The sequence below is a fragment of the Cyrtonyx montezumae genome, unplaced genomic scaffold, assembly GCF_038088225.1.
Source record: "Cyrtonyx montezumae isolate F1298 unplaced genomic scaffold, pur_monq_1.0 scaffold_6, whole genome shotgun sequence".
Lineage (NCBI taxonomy): Eukaryota > Metazoa > Chordata > Aves > Galliformes > Odontophoridae > Cyrtonyx > Cyrtonyx montezumae.
This window is the reverse complement of record NW_027072067.1, coordinates 10,871,242-10,895,268: the sequence shown is the minus strand read 5'-3', so window position 1 is coordinate 10,895,268 and position 24,027 is coordinate 10,871,242. Positions and strand designations below refer to the sequence as shown.

The window sequence follows — 24,027 nt, the reverse complement described above, 5'->3', positions numbered from 1 at the left end:
GTCCTGGAGAAGAGATGGAAAACCAACTCACCCTACATTCCAGCAGACCACAACCAAAAGCAGATCCTGCTGTGGTCACAGCTCTGTCCTGAAGCCACTATTTCACTTGCCAATATCCCTCTAGAAGCAACTTTATTAAGAGCTATTCCTAACCACAGGTGCTCCACGTAACAAGCCACTATCCAGTCTTAATGGCTCAGGAAGAACAGAGGGCAGTGAGAAGATAAAAACATCAAGCAGGGTGATGGAGCATGTTCTACAAGCCAGCCCTCATCACCGAGCAATGGACAAACACTGAATACAGCGCTCTTTGTTCTTCACTGCAGAGCCATTCACGGATGAACTTGCATTTACTGCTCAGTGAACAAACACATACACTAGACACAAACTCGAGTGCGTGGCTACCAGTGGTTAGAAGCATTCCCATCCTACCTGAAAATGGAGAAGAAAAAAGCCAGCAATGCCCTTTGATTCAATTCTCCCAATTATTTCTCAAGCACAAGCATTGCTGCCTCTGTTTCTCGCTCTTCAGTACAGCCCATCATGATGCTGGGAGGACAGGAAGAGGGAGGATAACCTACATTTAAATCTGATAGTTTCATGACAGGCTACACTACTGAGCTCTTTATGGATTTACTGAAGCATTCAGCTTCCTGCGCTCGCTGTTAGTGCACAACACAGCTGTTACAGACAGATTGCACTAAAAGTGTGTAGCCTTTAATTAATTCTGAAGGCAACTGCCACGGCTTAGAGATTCTTTTCATATATTCAATTTTTTTGATGAATTCCCCTTAAATAGGAAAACGCACCAGACAGTGCTCTCAACATTGGCTCTAACACACTGAAAAATATTAATACCCAAATTATACTTCTGGGTTTCATTTATTTAATCTGGATCACAACAGAAAGGCTGGAGGATTAGTCAGTTCTGCCACAGCATACTCACACAACATCCACAAAACAACCCCCAATAACATGGGAGCAACAGCACTATTTTATTACGTGGAAATTGGAGTAAGACAGAGTCTTCTGTAGCACTGTTTTTACCTCTGACCTCACCTATCCTTCTCAAGGACTTGACTCATTTATTAAAGAAACAAACAACAGTTCTCTTGGGCACATCTCAGCCCAAGAGATATCGATATACATATCAATATGCTAAGATTATTTCAATCCTTACAGATTAACTCCCTGATATCCCAGCCCCATCAAAATGGAGATATCAGACAGTGCTGCAGCATCTGGATGTCTTTCATACTGGCTACCAGTCCCAGAAGAATTGTCCTTGGAAAGACAGCCCTGATATTTGCACCTGCAACTCCCACTGCACTGTCTGCAGATCCAGCCTGCGGGGAGAGCCCTACAGGACACAAAAATTTAATGCATCATTCTTTAAGCTGCACAATGACCCTTGGGCTCCAGCACGTCCAAGTCAGCCAGCATCAGCAGGAACACCAGCGCTGTGTTTTCTGCACAGAAGCCCCGAGTTACAGTCCCCCTTCTAAGTTTCATATGCTCAACAGAGACTTGCTGTTTTCTGCCACGGATTATGACATTCCCATTAAACAAATACATCTCTTTTACAGTCTTATTTACTATAACCAGGCCAGTTCCCTGCTCCGCTGCTTAAGAACTCTTGCAGAGATGAACACAAACCTCTGTTTTCCAAATAAAATCAACACTGAGGAGAATCCTGTGCCTAAGACATCCCACCAGAGCAGGGCTGACAAAAACAAGGCAGCTCTGTTAGGTCAGCTGTGAGTAACACCAAAGCTGAGGTTAAAATAACTAAAAAACTCCAAAGACAAAACAGAAGATCTGAAGTGGCAGGGCAAGGCAGTACAACCCATACTTTCAGGCTACAGAATTAACAGCATTAGCAGATAAACACTTGAGCAAATGATGTTTTCTAAACCCTTGATAATTACTGCTGGCTGTTTGAACATCAGTACTTTTCAGGCTGGAAGGTGTTGCAGAAAAATGACGTTACGCACACGCTTTATCATAGAATTGAGTCAGAAGGGACCCTTAAAGGCCATCAGTCCAACCCCTCAGCAATGACCAGGGACACCCACAGCTCTACCAAGAGCTCAGAGCCCATCCAGCCCGACCTCAGTTGTTTCCAGGCATGGGGCAGCATCACCTCTCCGTGCAACCCATGCCAGTGCCACTCCAGCACCTTCTCTACTTTTTGATACAACCAACATTTTAATGATACTTTTATGCATTGTTAGGGCTCCTTGGAAAAACTGCAGAAAGCACTTTTAATCCCTGGCTGTACCGAGTATTAATTTTAGCTATACCAGAATGAAGTGATGGGAGTGGATATGCATTCCCCCTAACACCTCAAGCACATCCAGTGTTTCCTCTTGAACATACTAAGACATGCTATAGCCAACAGTTTAAACCTCCAGTACCAGTGGTTAATGAAGAGTTAATCGTTAACACAGCTAAACTGTGAGCTGTTTATGAATTAAACTACATTGCCATTTACAAGGAGCAGAAAGCTGCTCACAGTTAAGTCTTCTCCGTAACTATTCCATCATTTTAAGCTTTCCACTGAGCCACCTTCCCAGACACTGACAAAAAGTGAACTCAAGTATCACATTCTATATACGTTTTAAAAAGCGGAAAATCTAGTCAGCTATTAGCTTCCTGTTACTGCAGCACAACAAAAGGCTAATTTTCTGCCCACATTATGCATTTGAAGATTTGAATCCTTTAGGATCAGCTCCAGCTTGCTGTGTGATCAAGCCAAAAACACTAGCAAGCAATTCCTCCCTTCAGCCTCCAAGTTCATGACGACACCAACATAGCTCAATGAAAGCAGGACTTCTTCTTAGGGCTCCTAAGTTAAAGAAACCACCACCTCAACCCTGCAAGCTCTTCCCCATGTGTATTTAACCCCATTAAGATGCCTTGTCATTTCCTTTAACTTCACTCATCACAGTACCTTCAGTCAAAGAAGCTTCCAGTCACTTTTTGCATGAACAGTTCCAAAACTAATCCTTCTTAATCCTCCTTGGGCAAGAAGATAAGGACAGCTATTCTAAGTCAGACAGAGGTCCACCTACGCAGAAACCCCTGTCTCCAGCAACAGACAATAAGAAATGCCTAAGGAGAAGTGTGAGGGCAGACAAGCACCACCAGGCAATCATCCCAGCTTCAGGCCTTCCCAAACTGCAGATCGCAGCCATGTGTAATCCTGCGGATGGACACAGGAGGCGGTCTGAGCTTCTTCAGACAGAAAGAATTAATTTTTCTTGTAGCACTTTTGAACCTTTCTGAAGAAAAAATAAAACAAAACAACATACCTAACTCAGATAAGCACCCAATCCAGACCATGCTACCACAGAGCAAATGCTGTCTTTAATCTCCAGCTCCATCATTAACCTACCCAAGAACCTCTTGCTCTCCCACCCAGCTGTCACATCATATGCCAATGTTGTGTTCACCCAAATACCAGCTGAGACTCAAATACTCTTCCAGGCAATTAAGTAGGAGAAAAAAAAAAAAAATCAGTTCCCAGCATGTAGAGGACTTCCAGAGAACCCAGATAAGCTTGATTTAGCTGTGACAGAATCCTTCTGGGAAAGCAGAGCTCCCTTAAAGTTACCCATCTGATTCAGCCTGCTGAGCAAACCTACCATTTCTATACAAATCCAGTCAAATCTAAACCCATCATCCTGCAGAAGCAAGCTCAACTACAAAAGTTCAGAGTATCATTGATCAAAATACAGGGTAATACTGGAGCAGAGAGAAAGCCTCGTAGTACCCAGGAAATTCCAAGAGCACATTTCCAATTTCCAGTTAATTGCGATCCAAGAGAAGGCTTTTAATCCGTTTAATATGAACTAAACTGACTTTGAAAGAACTGTCAGCTAAGGCTCTTGGAAAAAGAAAAGATAAGCTTTTGTGGAATTACAGTCCCTATCATGATTTAATAAGTACTTAAAAGACAGGAAATCATAAGTGGAAGAGTTTCCCAAGGGAGGAAGAAGGTTATCAGTGAGATCTGCCAAGAATTCATTCTGCAACCTGTGCTGTTCAGTATATTCATAAGATGATCTACAAAGCAGAATAGGCCCGGAACTGGCAAGGCTTAATAAGAATAAAATTATTCAGCACAATCAAATACAGAGGAGGCTGCAAAAACTTACAGAACTCATGCACTCCTAAGTAACTACACAGTACCTTACACATGAATTAATACCAAGAGCTACACAGAATATCCTAATTACATAAGCATACCAGGACCCAAATTAACTGTTATCACTTGTGAAAACTTTGGAAACCTGGCATGTCAGATCAGCATTTAGCATCAAGCAAAAAGGCAAATGCAGCCTTCAGCATGATTAGGAAAGGAAACATGGCCATTTTGTTTTCGAATGCTGCAGGCAGTTCTGCTTCCCACATCTGAAAAAGGAGACAGAATGACAAAAAGGACAACAAAGATGATCAAAAGCATGGGACAGCTTCCATATAAGGAGACTGAGCAGAGCAGGACCTCAGATGGACAAAGAAGCAATCAAGACAAGATAGGGAAAATGTGAGAGATCTAAGACACGACAAATAGAATTAGGATGTGAAATGTGGAATAATTAATGACCACTTCTTCCAGTGCAGAAAAACAAGAGCACTGACAAGGTTAACATCTTCTCTAAACTCTTCTAAGTCAGTTCAAGGGTAATTTTCACTGGATGTAAAAATATTTTATATAACATTTAAAGTGCACAATAAAATTGTAGAGCTCACCGCTGTGGGATGTCATGGAGACTAGAAACACAAACAAGTTAAAAGGGGTTATAAAAATTAATGTAGTCGGGATCTGATAATCAGATACAGCTCCAAGCCAAGGAGGGCCCTAAACTGGTGATGGCCATAAGCAGGGAGCATCAAATGGAGAGGAGGAGAAGAGAAAATAAATAAATCACATCGCACATGCCCTGTCTCTTACAGTACTCATTAAGCATCTGCTTCTGGCTATTGTCAAAGACAGGATACTGAGCTAGTCAGCGCCCTGCAATTTGCCCCAGGAGGACAGTTATATTTAAACTTCTTATTTTAATGGTACATTTATAGATTTTATTTACTTTTAAATATTAGGAATGTAACTTTAGCCCTTCTTAATCGCATATTTAGGAAGCTGGGAGCCTAACCTCATCGACTATTTCTAAAGGTATTATCTGTCTTATTAGCATTTAGATACCATCTAGCTGAATCCTGACAGCACTGCACAAAGCTAACACACAACACAGCAGCAAAGCAGTACATCCCCCTCCACAGCCCAGGAGCCCAAAGCAGAGGTCCAAGCCATGGTACAGTTGTGGGTTTAAAGCACAAGCAGTCCCTTTCTGGACTGGCTCTCCCCTGTTTGCTACATGCTCAGTGAAAACTTCTTGCTCAGCAGCCGAGTGAACAACACAGAACACAAATGCTGTACGTACAGTGCACGGTAGTGCTTAACAGAACAGCTATTGGGAAAAGTAGGTCAGGACCATCCGTTCTGCCCAGAGAAAAAGGAAACTGAAGCACACCAGACTGTTTGGCTAGGTATTACAGAAATCCTTCGTCAGGGATTTCATCACTACTTCAAACAGGCATGATTCATATGTTACCGGCCTCCACCTCGAGGAAGGCACGCCTTCCCACCACACTGTCCGCCCTGTCATTAGGGGCACCTCTCCCAGCCCCAGCCAAAATCCCTCCTGCTCTCAGCTTCAGCTCTGCAGGGCTGCTAGGAGAGCTGGAATCCTGCATTAGCTGCCTCGGTTATTCTGCAACATCTCCACACAGCACATGCCTCCCAGGGGCCAGCACCTGGACCCCTCACCAAGCCCTCCTTACCCCACGGTGAGGGCCACACTCTCCTTCTACATACAGCCAGGAATCTTATCTTGGGATAACCCAGCAAAGGAGGAAAGGAACTTCAAGTGTCTTTCAAACCTGCTTCCTTCCTGTGGGGGATTTGCAGTGCCTCCAACAGAGACAGTGCATCACCATCTCCAAAAGGGCCAACACAGCGATGAAGTGTAGCAGCTCTCCAGCATGCCCCTGCTGCTTCCTGCATAAGCGGTGGCAGCTCCCAGCCTACTCCAGCCATGGAGCTCTGAAGAAGCTAAGAACAGACAGCTAAGAGTTTTTCCTGTCCTCTGCCTTGCTGGGCTGGCAGGTAGCTCTAAACACCCAGCATAGGTGGGCTTCATGGTTCTTCACTACGTTTCACACAGCATCTTGCCTTGATTTCATCCCTGTAAAATAATGCTGGCTCCATACTTACAATGTAAGAGAAAACCATGGTCTCCATACCAGGGAGAAGAAGAGAAACCAGGGATCCCTACTGCACAAGGAGTTCCTGCTAGCAGCTTTACAGCCCACAGGCAAACACACAAGGACCGCATCCCAGGCTCCATCATCCCCTTGTCAAGAGGCAAACTGGAGCCCTTACATAACACAGCCTGCTTCGAATGACCCTTTTCACTCTGAAAACACCCAGCAGCACAGCTCAATGCCTCAAAAGCCTTCAATTTATTTAGAACTACAACAGTTCTATGTTAATGTACCCAAAGCAGGGAGGAATTAGTTCTTCTCCATGGAGTTTTCCTTCATTTCAAATAAGATTAATTCTTCTGCCCTCTCCAATAGCTCCCTGGAGAACACACAGCCTGACAGTAGTTTGACAGTGTTCCCCCAGCACTCCAACAGCGTCAGCAGTTCTGGCTACAGCCATAAATACAGTCAGTAATATGCAAATAAATTTAACGCAATGCAACCACACAAGTCATATTTATCTCCTCCCACCCAGAAGAGACAGCAAAATCAACAGAATTCCACATCACCACCACTATCTGTTTGTGGTTTGCCTTCAAACCAAGCTGCTTACATTCTATCTTGTATTACTCAACTCATTTTTATCAGAAATGAAGCTTTGATCAATTAATCTTCCATAAATTAGTACTTAAGCCTGGGAGACTATCAGCAGTCAGCTATGAACTATTCGGCTCAATATTCTGGTAATTAGGTTACACAGGTCTGCTAGATAACAATCTGACTTGGGAGAAAACATCTAGGTGCACCATCTCCACAACCCAATATCAAAGCTTGTATTGAATATAAGGCCAAAATCAGAAAGCAGCACATCAAGCAGTTCAAAAAGCCTGAGGAACTTCCCAAGTTGCTCATAACATGTAGAAAACACAGGAGTTCCCAGGCTCCCATTGCAGAAGAGCGAACGAGATGCAGACCTGAGAGCCAGGATCAACTTCACACCAGTCTCAATAGCCCTGAGCAATTATCTTCCTACACAGACTGCGATCTCAGCTCTCCAGCATTCCCAAATTTAGGCCATCTGTTGATGCTTTTTCTTTGTACTCCTGTGGGTCTAGAGGCTAGAGGAGCGAAAACATGCAATATGAAAACTGAGTGGCAAAGGAAGCAGAAGGTTAGGATGCTGCAGGATTTGGTACGTGGAGAAATAAGCCATTTGGATGAAGAGTTCTGCAGTCACTTTGTTAACGTGTAGTCACACAGATGGGTCCTCACACCTTATCCAGAACAAGGAATTTTAATTACAAGACAAAATTCACCCACCATGGCTTTTTAATGTGAGATTCTGTTCTTATCTGCATTCAAATCAAGGACATCCTAACTTTTTCTAGTAAAGTATTAGAGCTCCCAGTCCTGTTCAGGACTGAAAAAGGGTTTTTGGTGCTGTGCTAAGAACTCTGTGGCTCTGAACCAGTTACCTCCTCAAGGCAGTCATGAATTTTAAAGACTTTTTGGTTGAGACTGTTCTCCATCTGGTTTGCAATCCACCTACCTGAGCAGTCTGACAGCCACTAGCTGGACAGGACTGACTGGCTCTTCCCTCTGCCTTTCAGGGAAGCCCAGATCTTCACCCTAGGGACACAGAGATGCACTAACAAGTCTATTGCATAAACTGCAGCACTAGTCTGAAAATGCAAACTCCCACAAGCAGGCACTGCAGCCAGTGTAACTGGCTGACTGTCAGCATTTCAATAGAGCACTATCTTGCCAGAGTGACCCTTGGGCAAAAGCACCCAGAAGACAGGAAAACCAGATTTATACTAGTTTGTTAGGAACAGTAGTGAGTCCAGGTGCAATATGTCAGGATCATAACGTAACAATCTACAAAAAGGGAGCAAAACTTAATGTAGTTCAGCACAGGACACATCAACAAGGTGAAAAATATTTGCAAACAAATGCAAACAGGTTTTTGTTAAAGAATACTAAGAATTAAAAATATCTATGATAAAGTTGTCCTCCTTAACATGTGCATCATTATGAACTAGAAGCTGCATTATTGAATAGTTCAGTTGGAAGGGACCTACAGATGACATCAAGTCCAACTGCCTGACCGCTTCAGGCCTAACCACAAGTTAAAGCATGATAACAAACAATGGAAATTTGAGCACACAACTTCTCAGCCAGCCCATGGAGTGACTTTCACTACAGAACGTGGGATGCACACACGTTGGTTTCTGCATCTTTGCAAATAGGTTCCAATTTCCCCAGATATATGAGCTGAGTTTTGAGTCTTAAGAGCGTTCCAGAATCTGAACTGTATATTCTGCTACCAGTCATCCTTCCGTAGCTATTCCCCAATGATCACAACAGCAAAGTCACTCAACAAAGAGGAGAAAAATGGGACAACATCCAACAGTAGAGAGCCTCCAGACAAAAGGATGGACAAGCTGGCATAGCTCTCACCCTGCTGAAAGGGAAAGGAAATGTTCAAAGACACATCTCATCCTGCACTGCACACTCCGCAGAGTTGGTTAAGCACCTAAAATCAAGTGCAAGGCCAGACTTGCAAAGGTGAAGCACCTAGAATTGAGCCCTGTTATTTCTAATGTTTAGACAAGTCCTAAAAAAAGACTAGTGTTTCCAAAAGTATGAACCTCACATAGGCCATGACATTTTAAGTTTGAAAACATTTGGTACAGAGATTGTATTGTTTATAGATCTGCATATCACTCATTTTAGCCCACATTAAGTTATAAGGCACTACCAAGCAAGAAATGTTATTTAAAGAGGGGAAATCCAGATCAAAAATGTGGCTGTCAGCACTAAGACAGGCTCTGTAACTTAGTAAAACATGCAGTACCTTAGAGCAGCAAGAAACAGCACATACCAAAGGGAAAGGGAAGATGTCAGCTTCCCTGCACAAAACTAGCACGCTCACACCACTCTTCCCCAACTGCACAGTACTCCCAGTATATACTCTCCACCACACTAAAACTCAAGTCAATAGTCTGCAGGCTTGAACATCTCACAGGCAATGCCCTTAGCAAGTCAGAGATGCACACATGCAGCACATCAGCACAAGCACAGAAGAAACTCGAGCCACAAGCTGTGCTGGTTTCTGTTTTTACAAGCTTTATTTTTATTTCTCTCCCCCTTCCCAGTTCTGACAAACCAGACTGCAGTAGTTCCAGCTCTGGTGATGGCCTGAAGCTCTAAGAATGAAGTAAGCACACAGAAGCAACCTGCCTCCCTGAATGCAGTGATGTGCAGCCCAGGAACTTCTTGGGACAGAGGTGGGACTCATGCATTTAGGAACCTTCAATAGCTCCTTCTGTGGAACGGCCCTGTGCCCTCAATTACACACAGATGTTTGGCATTCACAACATCCTGTGACACAGAACTTCCCAGGCTACCAGCACACATCAAGGACTAAGCCTTTATTTGTTTTTAAGCCTACTACACCTAGCTCTGTTCAATACCTATTCATACTTGCACTTCTTCTCATGGAAGAAGCAAAAAAATAGCTGCTGCTCCTCTAACGAAGTATCCACGTTCATCATCTTCCTCCAGATGAATGCATGTTCTTCAAAAATTCTCTCTGCATTAGTATTTTGAGAGTAGAAATGACATTCTTATACTTCATTTTGCCTACACTAAATGTGTTAGAGGCTGTATGCCATCTTTATTCTATCACCCTCTTTACGAATATTTCAACCCATCATTTTTTGCCCTCAATTACAGACAATATTTAGTGATTTCCTGACACTACATAAAATGACAATATCCTTACCAGACCTTGTTCTATTACAGTTGTACAAACATATCTGGGTTTATATATTGTTTTTATGACAACTCCTGAAAAATCCTTTGTGATTTTTTTTCCCCAACTGCAGCAATCCATCCTAATTGCTTCTACATTATTGAATACCAGATATAAGAATTCACTCTACATATACACTTCTCCTACCAAGCAAGCTAAACTTTCCTGTCAGGCTGCAGTATCTGGCTTTTCTGTTCCACACGGGTTTCACTATTAAGAATCAAACAAGCCTTTTCAAGATGCAGGAATGCAGAAATGTCTCTAGAATTAGAGAAAAAGAGGCTAAGTCATTAAAACCAAACAATTCAAAAGATGGCAGATGAATTATTTAACATTGCAATGCTCAGTGCTGACAACATTGTTTTTGGTTGTTTGGTTTTTGTCTTTTTTTTTTTTTTAATATACAAGGCTACCTCATAATTTAAGGCTAGTAAGAGCTAGAAGGACCAGCTCGCTCCCCAAACAACCCATAAATGGTTCTGACCAAAGAGGAGAACCCTCTTGTCAAATTGGTGTGTACCACACAGCACACAGGACTCAAATGTTCTTTAACAAAACAGAGTCCAACCATTCCACCCCTTCCACTAGACCTATGAAATATGGCACTTGGCTCTTCCTACGAGCTGAGCTTCTACAACACAGTATAGGAGTGCTGTCTGCATCTTTGGCGACATCAAACCATGTCAGCCCTGGAAGTTACATAAAAATTGCACTGAAATATATCAGAAGTGTTTATTTTCACACAGACATGGTACAGGTATCACCTGCAGTGCTTTTACAGCCAAAGATGTAGGAACATGTTTGGAATTTTGTCCTGTGCTCCACTGTGGTACCAGTGCATCTGCATCACTCAGAGAAGCTCACGCACTTTTGAAACAAAAGCCTTGTTGTTACAAGAAATAATCAAACAAATAGAGCATACGTATCTAGTGAAGAGCAGCTCAGCATGCAGTAGACATCTCAGAAACAGAACTGTGAGACAAGAAGGTGCAAGACCATAAAACTGTGTGGAGCTATCTTTCACTGAAACGTCTTATTTTGAACTGAAGGAGTCTGAGGTAGTTATACAGAGGCTTTACATTACAGATGAAAAATGCAGCCTAGAAATACCCAATACCCAAAACATCACTATTCTGAGCACTCTGCAGAGCAAAGCACACACAACTGCTTGCCAGGCACGAGAAGCAACGAGAAAGGAACATCTATGGCCAAAACACAACATCAGTTTCCTCGTGGGAAAAAATATGTCCCTGCCCTAAAAGCAAAGGGTTCCTGGTTCTAGCTTTGCACACAACATAGCAGTTGTACATTTAACCTTAATCTAAAGGGAAAAAAAATGTGAGACACAAAGTAGGGCAGAAATCACTCCCTACACTGTTTAAAAAGGAGGAGGAGAAAAGAGGAGGGAACAAACAGCACTCTCCTAGGTAACACCAAGCTGCTACTCGTGCTGCACAAGAATGAAGCAGAGCGCGACTTGGATAATAACCGTAACTCACATTCCAGAAGTTAGTTTGTTCAGCCATGATCTTTTGCACTTAAACGGACTAAAAAACATTTCTTCTAATGCAGTTCTGCTGGGCTATTGTTTCAAGAGGGTCCAGACAGAATCAGCTGGCTACCTCAAAGAACACAACCACACATATGCAGCACATAGTCCTCTTTATGGTCTTTTAATTTTATGTACCCTAAAAGCACAGACCCAGAAAAGACTGAATTCAAATCATCTCAAGTACTTACTCCTTCCCTATTTCAAACAGCTGTGATTTAGTGGTTTTACTTGAACTACCCAGAGCCAGTGAAAAGCTAAGGAAACCCGACTCACCAATCCCTGCACATGTGTTGTACGCCCAAGATTTATTCACAGAGGCTCCAGATCAAAACAGATTTTCACAAAGCTTGCTCTTTAACATTCAAGACTTTAATCTAGCTCCGCTACCAAACTGGAACCAAACAAGCTGCACACGCACAGAAGCCTGGGTTACGGGATGCTGTCTGACTTTATTCACTGCTTTTGTTTTCAAGGAACCCTCCTGCTGCTACAGCTGCAAGTCTAACAAGCAGACTACTTTCTGATGAAGGGTTCCTGTGCTCTCAAGTGATATTCATCTCTTCAGTGCAAGTCAGTGACTCATCTAAACCAGCAGCTAGTGTCCAGGTGCCAGAGTTTCACTCTCCAACCAGAAGCTCATGCAGATCTGGAGATCTCCAGCAGCTCTTTCAGTCTGGGATCTCTGTTGTACCACCCTACATTTGATATTCAAATTTCAGTATTCAAATTCCACACGTTCACTTGGAGTGCTTTGCCAGGTGGACAGGAATAGGAGGCACATCTAGGCTGCTGAACAGCATGCAGCCTGAAAGGAGAACTCCATTCCAGGGAGACGTTTCTTCAAGGGTCTATAGCTGTCAACACCACTGAGCTCAGCCAGCACAAAGCATCTCACCGTACTGCAAAGTGACTGACAGCAAGATATGCACACTGCCCTGCTCCAGCAAACTGTCTTCAGGTTTAGTCACACTCACAGCCCACTTCTGGCCACAGAGCACCATCAGAAAGTTGCACACTTGTTTGTTTCTTTCTGCAGGTTAAATCCATTACCTTGTACAGAGAATTCTAATTTTGCAAGTTACTTTACGTTGCAGTAGTGGAATTGCAGCTGCAGAGGACTGGCAGGAGGTGTATGGCAGCCTGATGTACACAGCACACCGCTGCAGTCCACATATCCCCGGCAGTCCCCCAGGAAAGGGGTGGGGGCTCAGGGGGGAGGGGTGGGGAGGCAGAACCAAGACAAAGACAAGAAAATGGGCAGGCAACCTCTGAAGTCAATACATCCGCTTACAGCAGAACCCTACAGATCACAGCTTATGCTGAATAGATGTCCCCAGTCCTGGTGGGAGTTCCCGACATGAAAGGAACAAGTGCACACTCTCACATACTACCACTTGCTCCCTCCAGTAGATCACATTCCTGGTGGACCCACTAATCACAGGTGGTGATGCTCATCAGGTGAAGTCATTCATTACCCAGCAGCAGCAAGAGGCTGCCTGGCGTGACAGCGTCTGCACAGAGGGCCAAAGAGGAACGCAGAGGAGCCCAGCAGGCTGCAGCAGTCCATGGGTGTCCCAGTGCTGACCCCTGTGCATTTTGCTTACCATCTGGACTCCTGGGAGCGTTGAGACACCTTCATTTCTCTTATTGAAGAGTATGCTTCAAGCTGGAAAAAACAACACAACATGAAGTGTAAAGACTCTTTTTCCAATAAATCAAACCTCTGTTGCACTTGACTCCTGCAGTGGCTCCCTTCCCCCTGAGGAGGCAAGGGCTGGCCAGCTGCACAAAGTCCAGGCGGCCCTGGGAAAACAATGGGATCTTTTTCTCTCCAGAACGAGCCTTCCCGTTCACCCTTCCAACCACGGCATGGAGGACACCCCCAGTGCGTCTGCAGGGGAGAGGAGTCTGTTGGCATGGCAACAGTACACCCTAACTCCCCGCTAATGAACAGGGATAAAATGTTTTGTTCTCATTAGGAAAAATACAGACACATTCCTGATTGGTGAGTAATGTCTCTGCCTCTGGGAGATTAGCTCAGAGCTGTGCAGCCTGAAACAGCTTCAATTCAGCCCACTGCCGTGCTTCCCTTGAACAGCCATTCTCCAAGGACCCCACGTCTCTCAAGGGCAAAGCCTACAGAGCCTTCTGGACGCTTTGCCTTGGGGCTGAGACAGCTCAGGGCAGGAATAATGAGGGGAAGCCTGACAGGAGCCAACGGGAGCACGCACAATGGGAACACACCCTCTGTCCCCGCAGGAGCTGGTGCATTCACTGCACCTGGGTCCCAAGCCATTGCTGCAGCCCCAAGCCGCTCTTTGTGCTTCCCCGCACTGAGAGCGTGCATCAGCCACATCCCTGCTGCTGGGGGTAAAGGACAGAGTGCAGAGCTGCACTGTGCAGCAAAGCAAAGCTCGGCTGTGTGTGCTGGCAGCTGGAGGAGGGCTGCTGCCTACCAGCATTGTTAGGGTGCTGGTGTTAACCATCAGTGAGATCCAGAAGGGAAATGTCTACATAATCGGTGTTCACAGTGTATTTATGCAGACACTTGTCTCATTGCTGGTGTCCATACCTAGCTGCTGACTCCTGTGGCCTTGCACAAAAAAAATCAATTAAAAAATATATATATATATATCAAGCTTTCACCTCACACAGACAATTCCTAGAGCCTCTGCCCTCCAGATACTGGGGCCACCACAGCCTGCTGTATGAGGACCACAGCAATTCATCTTCTGCAGAGAACCCGGGGCTAAAGCAAGGTCAGTCAGCTCAGCACAAACTAAAACCCAACCTCCAGCCATACCTCTTGGCACAGCACGAGCACAGCCCAGCAGAATTAAACCCTGAGCCCACAGCTCATCTCTTCTTGATGCTGCTGCTGGGTTCCGCTCACACCAACTGTCTTGGGCTCCAGAGCATCTCCAGGGTCTGGATGGATGCTCTGACCCTGGCCTCTTTTCTCCCAGGCACCTCGGCAGGGATCTGGCTGCCCACAGGCCACCTCCATCTGCCCACAGGGTCTCACCCAGGGGACACAGCCGAGTGGTGACAGTGTGGCAGCCCCTGCCCGGTGGCTCAGTTCATTCCCAGCCCCACACAGGCCTGCAGGGACAGGGTGATGCTTCCCAGCCCCCAGGGGCCCTCCCCCAGCCCTGGCCCCAGCCGTGGGAATGGAGCTGTGCACCCCGAGGTGGGCTCACCCTCAGCCACTGGCAGCATTTAACTCCCTGTGTGCCAACACGCAGCGCTCCGACAGCTCCATCAGCACCAGGACTGCCCCTGAACCACTGCCCCCAGCCAACACGTCCCTGCTGGGGGTGCCCCTGTGACACGGGTGGGCTGAGGGCACAGCTCAGAAAGGCTGTCACTGCATGGATAGCCTCGGGAAGCAGCCCACGCTCCATCAGGCTTTCCCCTGGCGTGTCAGGAGTTAAGTTTGCATTTCCATTCTCCTGACCCGCACCAATGCCGGCTGAATATCGAGCTATTCTTTGCAGCCTGATAAAGCATGAGAAAGCTGAAGGCCTCACACACTCCTCCTTTCCCAGCTTGGCCGCCTGCCCACAAGCTGTCACTCCCTGGCACACAGGGGCAGGGGGAGTGAGCAGGCTCAGCCCTCCTCCCACCTTCTGCCCCAAGACCCTGGCACCACTGCCTTCCACAGAACCATACTGCCCTGCTGGAGGTGGGGGGGGGGGGGGGGGATGACAGGGGGCATCCCTTGACACAGTGGCTCCCCAGTAGGAGCCCAGTGGCTGGGTGGGAGCCCACCCTCAGCACTGTCACACTTGGAGATCTGGTGTTTATATTGTAGGAAATTGTGGAGAAGGGCTCAGGAGCAGAACCTGATGTGAAGGATTATTTACCCTTTCACATCCCACTCACACAAAATTCATTTTTGGTACTGATTCCCACTGCTGCCCCCTCACAGCCCCATCTGACTCCGTCTTCCCTGACCACCACCAGCACTCCCTCCTCTTTTAATGCCTTCCACCACACAAACTGCCTCCCTGTGTCAGAGTTCCCCCTGCTTTTAACACGAAGCAGCAGCAGCATGTGTGCCCGCAGCTCAGGGCCAGAAGCACTCTCTTACTGGCACAACCACAGCCCCCCACCCCCCATCCCAGTGCCATAGCTCCGCTGCACGGCCACCTGGGCCCCAAGCTTGGCATAGCAGAGCACTGCCCCCAGGGCCGGGCTCACACCGTTGCTCCCTGCACTTCTGACAGTAAACAGGTGCATGGATCTCACCAGGAAAACCATTACGTTTCTCAATTAGGCATCAAGTTTGTTTGGGTCACCAGACCTATCAGAGGGTTTCCTTTGCGATGGTTTGTGTTTTGGTTTTGTTTCCACAAAAGCCGGGATATCCGTCTTCCCTTTGAAAGCAAAGGAGCAAAACAACACAAACCGCACAGATGCAGGGAGGCCCTTCGGTATCTCCACAGCTGCTTTCATCCTCAACTGAACCAAATCTCAACAATGCCCTTTCAGGGACACGGGCTAGCAGGAGTCACAAGAACCCACGCAGGACGGCAGCTTACCACACGCCCTGTCAGATAACGGCTACATCTGGCTTTACCCCTTGGGATGCACTGCCAGTGTCTCCTAAGGTTTCTGCTGCAATTCTATATATAAGTGTCCCCGCCACAGCACTTGCAGCTACACAACTGCTGCACTGAAGCCATTAACGCACACAGTGTGCACAAGTCAGCAAGTTTTGAGCTCACCCTTGTGCAAACCAAATGCAAAACCCTCCCGCACCCTACAGACATGCAGACCATTGAGCTCTGAGCTCAGCCAGCATCACCCCCTGCCACACAGAGCTCTCAGCACAAAGCTTAACAGAAACAGTTAACATCCCCAGAGCGGCTGTGCGCCGTCGGAGCCCTACGTGTAACATAATCCAGTTAATAATGCCCAGAATAGCACTGCAGAGCCCAAGCACAACTAAGACCTCACTGTGCTGTACTGAGCAGATAGCTGCAGTGGTGCTGTTCTCTCTTCTGTAAAATCACCAAGCACCGTACACAGGAACCAACCATAACTCGTATTTTATAGAAGCCAGGACACAGGAGAGCAATGCATACTTCTCAGATATCTGTCTTTTTTTGGCAGCTAAACCAAGCAAGCAGTCTCAGTGCAGCCAGGGACCAGGAACACTGAGGTTACTCTCTCCCCAGAGCAGACAGGCAGAAGCCCAGTTCAGCCCAAGCTGACTGAGGCTCTTTATGCTCCCATCCAGGGACAGAGGTCACTTGTGGAAGGCCAAACCAGCTCTGGGACTGGGCTGCCAGCTCCAAGAGTCCGTCACTGCTGTCGTTCAGGAGCACCAAAGGACTGGAGTCTGTGCCGATGCTTTTGCTAAGAACACATCTTTTAGCTCCAAACTAAAATTTGCCTTAAATTCAACACGCTCTGAAAAAAGGAAACCTGCACACAAAGTTCACAAAGAAGACAATCACTTCCTTAGCAAAACATTTAGGCAAATTCTAATCCCTGTGGCTCAGTCTTTGGATAAGTTCCTTCAATAGAATCATAAAATCATTAAGACTGGAAAAGACCTCTATGTTCACCTAGCCCAACCGCCCACTAAACCACATCTCCTTGGACCACATCTACAGATACAGGTGAGGTCCAGCTCTAGCATACCCCCCCCGCAGCACAGCCAGGGCCGCAGCCTGCTCGCACCTCCCAAGCATCCAGAAGTCACAGCTCTTCAATTCACAGCTTTCCAGGAGGCAGCAGGTCACGCTGCCCGGCCTTCAGCTGATCACCGTTCATGAGCTTTCTGCGTATTTCTGGCTCTGGAACTGCATGTGTTTGAAGAGAACGGCATCTAGACGCCTTCTGGCAACACGCCCAAAGCAAAGGGCTCGGGAGAGAAATCCACCATTTCCCAGGCGGATACAAATGGACAGGCATCCCCTCGCTTCCAGTTTTACTGCCCCTTTGTGAAAAGGCCAGAGGAGCTGGCTGCAGCAGGAGAATGGAAGAGCTGCACGGCTCAACTCGGTTACAAGATGCACGCTCTATGAAACATCCTAAAAGAGGAAACAGAAGTAGGTGGCTGAGCACATAAAAAGCAGAGCCCTCTGCAGAAGGGGGGCAAACACTGCTGCAGAAAGCTCCCTTAATGCCGTTTGCTCTCTCTGATCTGCTCTAACCTGAATGCAGCCCCGAGGCAGCAAGAGGAAACAGTACATGGTGAGCACGAAGGGGCTATGCATGGGCATGAGCAGGAAGAGCCTGCATATGAAGGAGGACATTCTCCTCTCAGCTAAAAAAAGCAGGGCTCTTCAGCACTGTTTCGCCTTTCCCCTGCTGCTCAGTTTCCCAGCCGAGTGCCACCCCACTAGAGCACGTCCTGCCCGGGGATGGGGCTCCCCAGGGGCTGCTCAGAGGGGAAGGGACAGAGCCAAAGGGTACTAGAAGCCAGCCTGCATAGACATGGGTACCAGCACGTTCTCCTGAGACTCAATGAGCACGAGAGGCAGGAAGAGAAACTTTGACAAAGCTGTTTCTTAAACCAGCTTTACAGGAATACAGTGAAACAGGGCAGGGCCAGGGGTGAGGGGATATTGAACAAGTTAATAGCTAACCAGCAGAGCTGCCAGCGACCACAACTAGACAAGATTTCAGAGACAAACACCCAATCCAGAACTGCCCTCCATGGACCCTCTGGGAGCTGTGGCTGCCTCCAAGCTTACACCACTGCAACCCAAGCACAACCACAGCGCTCTCCTCACCCCCTGAAGTCCCTCCTTCTCCAGGAGGAGCTCATACTTCAAACTGACCATCGTTTTTCCCTTTGTAGGTGCCACGAGTGACGAGGTCTGAAAGCCTTGTTTCTGGATCTGGCACCCAAAGGAACTGCTGCCAGCAATCTCAGGCACTATTTCTTATGGAACACCAAAGAGAAGTCTTCCAGCTTCTTGCAAAGGTAACATGTCCTAGGACAACCTAGGATATTCTTGAATAACTTCTTTGTTCCAGAATACAGCTTAGGAAATAAAAAAGGGATTCTCCCTACTGCTGCTTTGCCATTCAAGACGGCATCGTTGTCACCTTTCAGATCTGTAAGTGTAAGAGACAGCAGCAGCTGAGCTGCGGTAATTAGGAGGGAGAGATGTGCAGGCCTCGCCTCACTCTCACGTCTTTCTGTTAAGATGCATTTTACACGTTGGCAGGCTTTACACTCTCCATAGAAAACGTGCCATCTGCATCTGCTCCAGCAGCCCATCCTCCTTTCGAAACTCTTCACATAGCTCTGGAAAAGGCAGCGCTGCCTCCCGTACCCTGCGCTGTCAGGTCGAGACGCAGCCACAGAACCATTAATTCTCTTATCTCCAGGAGCACTGGCTCTACGTGGGTTTCCAAGACAAGTGCTTTGAAAAGTTTTCCATTTTAACTGATCACCTACCAGATTAGAAGTTGCACCATTCTCTGTACTTGCAGTGGGGAACGGGATGGGACCGAGCTCATTTAATTCTGTTCACAAGTTCCCTTCCTGAAGAAAGCCAATAACTTTTGGAGAGTCTCTGCAGACCTTGCTCCGCTGCTTTGCACGCCGAAGAATGGCCGATGGTAATCCTCTTTTCACTCGGTGAGCTCAGACCCAACGGTTTTCATCCCTCTGAGCTCAGAAATTTCCATTTCCATTTGAGAGAGACATTTTCCTGGCAGTTCTCAAAAGATGCATTCGTAAAATAGGAAACAACCTCAAAGAATGCTAAAGCAAAGGAAGAAAGCTGTATGTCGGACAGCCTTTCTACCTCAGCCAGGAAAGGAAATTCCTTCCCAGCACCAATACCCCTTAAACGCAGCCCGCTCCGCACCTACTGAGCGCTTGGTCGGCCCCGGTGACCAGCTGCCCACCCTGCCCTGTGCAAACACCCAGCACCTTCTGAGGGATTGCTTTCAGATCAGCAAAAAAAAAAAATCAAAGAAAAAGTTCAGACACGCCTGTGTGCGCGCGCCAGACGAGAAAGGAAAACACGGGCTGAGCTCGGGTGGCTGGAAGGGATCACGGAGAGGTGAAGGTATTCCACAGAGCTCGCCGCTTGTGCCGGCGATGTTTTTAATTTGTAGTTTGTCAGCTTTAGTTGTCTGCAAACGTAATTAAAGGTAATTAGAAAAACAAATCCATCGGCGTATCTCTACTCGAAAACGCTGAGAAGTCTGCAAAGCCAAAGAGGTTGAAACTTTTCTTCTTTCAAGTGCAAAGCACTGGAATGGCCCCCAGCCAAGTCACAGAATAGAGCCCCAGTCAGTAACTCAGGAATGCCAGCTCTTAGCACTAACCCAAAGCACACAAACCCTCTGCTCGGGCAATTCAGTGTCATCTCCCACCAAAAACTCACTTCAAATTGCACTCCTGTAGTTCTATCACCCACCTCCTGGACTCCATGCCAGGGAGCCTAACTAGAGTCTCATTCTGAGTCAGCTGAGCGAGCTGCTTTCTTACCTTGCTTCGGGGAATTCCTGCTTTGTGTCTGTGTGAAGAGAGAGGAGAATGCTACATGCCACATCAGGCAAGAACTCTTCCATCATTCCCAGCTCCTTCAGAGGGGCACTCCTGAGGCATGCTGTGCCTTTACAGGTCCACGTGGCTACCCCAGGTTTAGCTGGCAGCAGGGGTTCTGCAGGGAAGGCAGACACCTCCCAGCTAAAGCAAGCAGGGCTGCAGAGCACGGGACTGAGGAAGAATGGGGAAAGGTAGAGAGCAGAAGGCACATGGCTGACATATGCCAGCTTGGAGGCAAAGATGACCATGGCTCTGTCCCTGACCTATGCATTCCTCTGCGTGGGGATGCTTGTGCCAAAGTGTTACATGAGAGCAAAAACACAGAGCTTGGAGAGCAACAACCATCTCACTCCTGCCATGCTCAGTAGTTCAAGACCGGGCTAATTTCTGTTAAAGAGCAGTTCCTTCAGAGTTTAGGATATTCGTGTAACAGACTGCAAAAAAAACAGAACAGGAATAGCCTGGTGTGAAACAGCTTATAGCTTAACTCTGAAATAAATGAAGACAAAGGAAATGGCACTGATCGGTGTGGCCAGCAGTCAGCTCAGCAGAACAAGGACACTGCTGTTTCCAGGGGTAAGGGAATTGTTTTGTTTTTTCCTCCCCTTTTAAACCATATAACAGAAAAGATCTAATGAAGGATTTTCAAAAAGAGTAATGAGGTGGGTTGGCATACTCTTATAGGCCAACCATCTCTCTCACACAGAAACCAAAACAGAGTATTTTTCAAAAGCAGCACAAGGAAACAACAGAGGTTAGTGTTAGCAGACATACAGCAGGAGGAGGCCAACTTGCAGCACTCAGAGTAGCTAGATTGCATGAGAACAACTAGATAGGCTGCTTTAATGTCTCTTTTTTCATTGCTTTTGGCGAGTAAAGGAAGGGAGTAGCCAAGGCAGGGCTGAGACAGCAGAAGAAAAGCAAAGAGCTGACTGCATCAAATCCTCTTAAACTGGCAAAAAACCATCAATATTTTGAGATGAAGAGCCTTGTGCTGCTCTGGGCCTTACACTGATTTTGGCCTTCCAGGTACAAGCTCTCTGAAGTAGTACGTTCAGCCTCAAGACTGGCTACACGTCCGAGGAAACACGAGAGCACCAGGCATTGCACATGAACAACCATGGAGTCAAAACACAATCCTGATATTCCCACCACAAGCCCCAGAACGCAGATTTCTTCAGTGCAAATATTGGTTTCACATTGCTATGTGTTAATTAGCAGACTTTGCAGTCCAGGGCACGACAGTCAATCAGAAGCCAAACAGAACGAGGGCCACATTACTTAACCTATTCAGAACAAAGTTAATAATTTGCCAATCGCAGGTCCCTGGAATGGACAGATTTCAGACCTGTTTTCCAAACTGCTTTTCTTGGGGGTGTCTTAGAATGCACTCGGTATGGCAAGTCCTCTATCACAGAATCATTAAGGTTGGAGAAGAGCACTTAGAACATCCAGTCCAACCATCCACCCATCCCCACCATGTCCCCACGTGCAAGAGCTGCCCTTTTACTGAACACCTATCACACACAACTCTTAACATCCAGCCTCAGCTTAGATGGTTGGCTTAAACTGAGGGAATTCCACCAGCCTGCATCACCCACGTGATCAGACCGCATAAACTCAATGATTGTACCAGCCTTACACTGTAACTGTAGATTGGCTATCAGCAAATGAGCATAAGTTACTCAGAGAGAATCGTGGGCTAAACTGTTTTTCACATTTACTTCTATGGGATTTTCAGCACTGAATACAAGAGATTAATGAAACAGACTGAAATTCCTTAAAAGAAGTTGGAATTTAACACCACTCCTCAATTTAGACAGTGGTTTATATATCACACAATAAAACCTCTACTTTTGTAGAAAGTTTACAATAAGTAAAGCAAGAATGGCAAGATAAAGAGAGCAGTAACAGAGAAAGAAATACCATGAGGAGAATCAAGAGGATGTAACCCTGAAGTGCAAGCCTCAAGTTAACGTTCCTGTCATGAACAAGATCCTTCACACCCAGCATGTACCGCTCCCACCACATAAGACATTCGGACACAAAGTTTGGGAGTTAAGGAGGGGTGAGGAACAACAGCTGCATTAGGCTTGAGGTTACTTCTAAAGCACAGAACAACAGAAATCAATTGCAGTAGGACAAGTCTGAGCCACATAATTCAAGGTGAGACCACTCCAACCTCCTGCAGAAAGCACATACACCATTCCACTGTTCCACTTACACAGCCACAAAACCCTCTCAGCAGTTCTGTGCAACACAGTGGTTGGCAACATCGAGGCCAGAGGCGTTTGGAGGCCAAAACAGAAGTTCGCATCCTAACAGTTTCCCCCGATGGCTCCGTCATTCTTTCTGGCAACAAGGCCAGTCTAATTTCTTATTTGCCTTCTGCCTTGAGCCATTCATTCTTTCCTCTTTAATCCAGCAGAGAAGTTCCTCAGTCAATTATGTGTGTGCTTTAACCAAGTCACCTCTCCATAGGCTGTGGCGATCAACAGGTCAGTCTTGTCAGGTCAGCTGCCACAAGGCACCTTTCTTTGACTCCCAAATAACTTTGGACCTTTTTCTTCCCTAAATACAATTTTTTTTTTATTACCATCCTCCCTTCCCCCCAATCCACATCACCTTCAGAGCCATTGCTTTTGTGAAACCCAGGTAGGCAGTGATCAGCATCCCTGGCACACCGAAACCTCTATTTGTTTGCATCAAATGGACTTCCCTTCACTGAATCTGTTTTGTAACATAATGGAGGGAGCTGCAGGAATCACGGACTGCAAAGATAAATCTGTCAGCTAATAGTTATCTATGTACAAGGAGCTTTCTCAGATTCCACTGAAGCATTTCTACAGAAGCTCGAAGGAAACCTTCACTACTCATCTACGCCATTCCCATTCTGCCCGAGGTGTACGTGCTGTTCAGGCTTCTCAAGCAAGAAAATCCCAACAGACCTGTCACTTTCAGCCATGGGTTTGGATTTGCCATCATATTGTCTGCTGAATCAATGCTCACAGTTGCTTTAATTTCTAGAAACCTGACAAATCCTGAACAGCATAGGACGCAGCGCTGACGCTGAGGACAAGCGCTAGAAATATTTCACTTTCTGACACGTCCCCTGTAACCCATGATTTCAGAGGCATCAGCCTTTTTTTTTATTAAATAATCACGAGGCATGCTGTTGATGTTGGCACGGATGAATTATTTACACTGCTGCACAGCTCCAAGCCAAACTCCCGAAGAAGCACATTACATGGATGCAGCCACCTGCTGCCGTGCTCTAACCTGGCTCTTTCCAGTTGCTCTGACAATCAACTGAACCCTCAGTGTACATTTAAAACAATAACTAACTTCCCCTCGTAAATCTCACCAGAGAGCCAAGTTATTCAAAATGACTGCACAAAGGATTAATGCTTTTTGTGCATGCCAGCCAGGCACCCCATGCCATGAAGACTAACTCTTGCTGCCACTGTTCCCAGAGAAAACAGACACATGCATCAAGCCCTTTACGTCTCTCATAATAAAGAAATTCTGAGCTGGCCCTGGGGAACAAGGCATGGCTGTCATCACTCCTTACCTTTTTATTTGCAGAGCCATACACTTACAGCCCCAGCCCAGGGGAACAGCAGCACCCAGTGCACAGCAGGGACACCATCCTCCTGTGCAAGACCCTCAGCATCCTCCTCAGAACCTATGGAAAACTGGTTGCAGGGGAGGCTGCCCTCTGGTTTTCACAGCAGAAAGTCTGCCCATCTTTATGCATGACTGCTCAAGTGAACTGCGCGACTGCTTTTGTTGCTCTCAGGGATCCATTCTTTCAGTGGGAACAGCAGGGGGAAGCCGTGCTGGGACTGGGCAAGGTAAAAA

General features: G+C 46.5%; 1 protein-coding gene across 2 annotated transcripts in view; it reads right to left on the bottom strand.

Annotated features, from left to right (window-relative positions):
- The window catches only part of PLXNB1 (plexin B1), a 49,697-nt gene extending 36,389 nt beyond the window's left edge, over positions 1-13,308 (bottom strand). Inside the window, exon 1 of one of the 2 annotated variants that reach the window (XM_065749461.1) lies at positions 13,244-13,308. The gene's annotated coding sequence lies outside the window, so the exon portion shown is untranslated. Of the gene's footprint in view, positions 1-7,819; positions 7,886-13,243 lie in introns of those variants that run through there. The other variant, XM_065749462.1, reaches the window with a different exon arrangement.
- Positions 13,309-24,027: the final 10,719 nt, after the last annotated feature.